This window comes from Globicephala melas, chromosome 1 (genome assembly GCF_963455315.2).
Source record: "Globicephala melas chromosome 1, mGloMel1.2, whole genome shotgun sequence".
In the NCBI taxonomy this organism is placed as follows: Eukaryota; Metazoa; Chordata; class Mammalia; order Artiodactyla; family Delphinidae; genus Globicephala; species Globicephala melas.
In genome coordinates, this window is record NC_083314.1 from 126,963,436 (window position 1) to 126,967,625 (window position 4,190).

General features: G+C 38.3%; 1 pseudogene; it reads left to right on the forward strand.

Moving 5' to 3' along the window:
• Positions 1–1,768: 1,768 nt before the first annotated feature.
• LOC115858263 (eIF5-mimic protein 2 pseudogene) lies at positions 1,769–3,557 on the forward strand (annotated as a pseudogene).
• Positions 3,558–4,190: the final 633 nt, after the last annotated feature.

The window sequence follows — 4,190 nt, forward strand, 5'->3', positions numbered from 1 at the left end:
AAGCAGAAACTAACACACCATTGTAAAGCAATTATACTCCAATAAAGATGTAAAAAAAAAATGGTGCCCATTTTGGAGTGGGAAATATTTACCAGTGTACAACCAACTCTTCTAGATGCACAAAACGAAAGACCCTCAAGGTATCTTCTTCACTTGTTTTCTTCTTGGTTGATCGCTTCATAGGCAATAGGATGTTTACTTCCATCTGTTCTCCTTTAAGATTGATGAAGGTCAACCTGTGGGGACCACACCTTGTGTTTCTAAAACAATTCTTCTTCAATGAATCAGGTCTAGAAGAATGTTTGTGACTTTCCTACAAACCTGCTGTGCTCCCTAACTTTTGCCAGATTCTGTGGGAATCTGCCTCTTGACTGTGATTCATTCACTCTCTAGATTTGGCTTGTCCTGCAGTCACCAAAATTGGCCATGTTCTTAATATTACTCTGGATATGCAGAATGGGTTTTGGAATTATGCCCATATTTCCTAACATTTGATCCCCAAAAAGCCCATTTTTCCTTCACTGAAATTACCATCCTCATTGCAGTAGCCTCATTTCAAGTTCTCAATGGATTTGTGAACTGCTAGAATTTATTATCAGGTATTGTGTCTAAAAGGTACAGAAATCTATACTGAACAGAGCTGCTCTGGAGTACACAGAGCTTCACTTATCTGTGCCATGTGTGTCTCTTAACATATGACAACCTGACCAAAATGTGAGCAGCCCTGACTGGAATGCATCAGTGACCACACAACTCTTAGCAAGCTAAATCTCAGTACAAATGTCCTTGACATTTTTCTCTTTTCAGTTAATGATGCATATCACTGCTTTCCAAACTCTTTCACAAAGCTTACAAAATCCATCCTGACCTTTACCATTTGTCTAACTTTACCATCCCTCCTTCCCTTAAAGTGTACTCTTCTGAACTACTTTTCAATCCTTGACTCCAATTTTAAACATGTCATTCCTTTTGTTCGGACTGTTCTTCCGTTCCCACTCAGTATCTCAAGTATACTCTGGTGTTGTGGGACACCTGAAGAGGAGGTCCTCCATCTCTCTGGACAGTTTAGAGATGTGGGGTTAATTTGATGTTGCTTGACTATTCATTTCATTAAACATCAGAAAGCGATTTAGGGCTTAGGGAGAAAATGGAACTGTATTTCACACATAGAAAATGATGAAATACTAAACTTCTTAAGGGAAAATATCTTAACTCTAGGGACTTAAACTGTTCTAAGCGTTTTGCACAGAAACAAACATTTTGTGTCTTTATACCTGTAGGCATGTCCATGTGTGTACATGTGTTTATGTGTATGTGTGCGTGTGTGTGACTCCCTCCCCATCACTAAAAACTTTTCTCTCAAACCCTTTACTCCACACATGAAGAGACATGTGGAGTTCTATGGATAAGGTATAAATTATGTCTGAATCTATTCCAATATTTATTTAACTCTAAGAGCGTATTCTAATACTGGCAGAGCCTTTGAGAAACACGCTGTAATTCATCTTTTTTTTTTTTTTCTTTACGATAGCTACAGATAGAGAAAACGTTTCAGCAGGAGAACCATCCACAGCAAGAGCAGAATTCTCAGGAGTAGCTCAGCTCCCATCTGGGCTCTGGTTCTTCCTTTAATTCACACCTGACCTCTTTCTAGTTAGCAGCATTTAAAGATGAGGTTAAATTGTAGCAAAGGATGCAGAGAGTTGTAATACCCCCACCGAAGATACTTTCTGATTAGTAATCTTAAATAGATTATTACTGGCAGAGGAGACACCGCTGCAGTTGCCGCCACCTCCGGGATTTCTGGCTCTTTTCTCTTCGCCTTAAATTCGTGTGTCTTTTATGAATAATCAAAAGCAGCAAAGGCCAACGCTATCAGGCCAGCATTTTAAAACCAGAAAAAGAGATGAAAAAGAAAGGTTTGACCCTACTCAGTTTCAAGACTGCATTATTCAAGGCTTAACTGAAACTGGTACTGATTTGGAAGCAGTAGCAAAGTTTCCTGATGCTTCTGGAGCAAAACTTGATTACCGCTGATATGCAGAAACACTCTTTGACATTCTGGTGGCCGGTGGAATGCTGGCCCCAGGTGGTACACTGGCAGATGACATGATGCGTACAGATGTCTGTGTGTTCGCAGCACAAGAAGACCTAGAGACCATGCAATCATTTGCTCAGGTTTTTAACAAGTTAATCAGGCACTACAAATACCTGGAGAAGGGTTTTGAAGATGAAGTTAAAAAGCTGCTGCTGTTCTTAAAGGGTTTTTCAGAGTCGGAGAGGAACAAGCTGGCTATGTTGACTGGTGTTCTTCTGGCTAATGGAACACTTAACGCATCCATTCTTAATAGCTTTTATAATGAGAATTTGGTTAAAGAAGGGGTTTCAGCAGCTTTTGCTGTAAAGCTCTTTAAATCATGGGTAAAAGAAAAAGATATCAATGCAGTAGCTTCAAGTCTTTGGAAAGTGAGCATGGATAACAGACTGATGGAACTGTTTCCTGCCAATAAACAAAGTGTTGAACGCTTCACAAAGTATTTTACTGAGGCAGGCTTGAAAGAGTTTTCACAGTATGTTCGGAATCAGCAAACCATAGGAACTCGTAAGGAACTCCAGAAAGAACTTCAAGAACAGATGTCCCGTGGTGATCCATTTAAGGATATAATTTTGTATGTCAAGGAGGAGATAAAAAAAAACATCCCAGAACCAGTTGTCATCGGAATAGTATGGTCCAGTGCAATGAGCACTGTGGAATGGAACAAAAAAGAGGAGCTTGTAGCAGAGCAAGCCATCGAGCACTTGAAGCAATACAGCCCTCTACTTGCTGCCTTTACAACTCAAGGTCAGTCTGAGATGACTCTTACTGAAGATTCAGGAGTATTGCTATGACAACATTCATTTCATGAAAGCCTTCCAGAAAATAGTGGTGCTTTTTTATAAAGCTGAAGTTCTGAGTGAAGAACCCATTCTGAAGTGGTATAAAGATACACATGTTGCCAAGGGGAAAAGTGTCTTCCTTGAGCAAATGAAAAATTTTGTAGAGTGGCTCAAAAATGCTGAAGAAGAATCTGAGTCTGAAGCTGAAGAAGGTGACTGAATTTGAAACTACACCCTCAGTAAAGCAAACAGGAATTGTACATAAAATGTCATGTCTCATGTGTCCTGGATCTTACATCTTCCTACCTCCCTATATCAAGCATGATATAAGGGCTTTCATGGCAAATTTTATTTTAACTGTTTCTATGGTTACTGGAAATGTTGGATTTAGTTTCTAAAACCATGTTTTAAGTAGCTACAGGAGCTATAGATTTGAATCTAATGTTGCATTAGTCTTTTCAGTTATCTTCTACCTCCTGTATTTTCTACTGTAATAATGTAATTTAAGGCCTTCCACAATGAACAGTTCACTTTTTCCCTGGGTTTTCTATATAAAGAGTTTTCAAGATATGATTTGGTTAAAAATAATTTGTTATAAAAATTCTGTTTGCAAATTAAACTGTAAAAGTATCCAGAGTCTCAGAAGGCAGTGATTTGTGTGATGATTTGGTATGCCCAAAGCCCTGCTCATCAAAGAAAATCTCATATACAATAATTAGATTCATTAACATGAATCTCGAGTATTTGGACCACTGCTTGCATGTCGATATTTTCTTGCCTTTTTAACCTCAGATGTACTTGAGCTCAATTGTTTGCTCTCTGATTTTCATTCCTTAAAATGAAGCCATGGAGAACAAACTTGAAAGTGAGGTGTTTGGGAAATTGTATGTGGCGGTGGTGGGAAGAAAAAAGTTGAGCTTTTACCCAATGAGAAACCTCTGCATTCAGTTTGCTTCTTTCTAGACAAAACAAATGAATATTCTTTTCATACCGCCATTTTCAAACATACCTTGGAAAAACCTTGTCATTTAAAGTATTTTACAGTTGTCATACACTTAGATTGGTAAGAAAGGACTCATAAAACAGTATAAGTAAAGCAAATGACTGTACTAAACCCAGAAAATTGTTGAAAGAAAAGTGGTTAGCATGTTCTAATTGGGATTCTAAATATAACTCAGATTTCCTGTTGGCTTAGAGTATTTGTTGCAAAGAATGAAGTGCAGTGATAATGATTATACTACTTGGTCATACTGGGCCAGCTTCATCCTCTTCACAGATTCATACATGACTCAAGCATCTGCCTGTTAATTTAC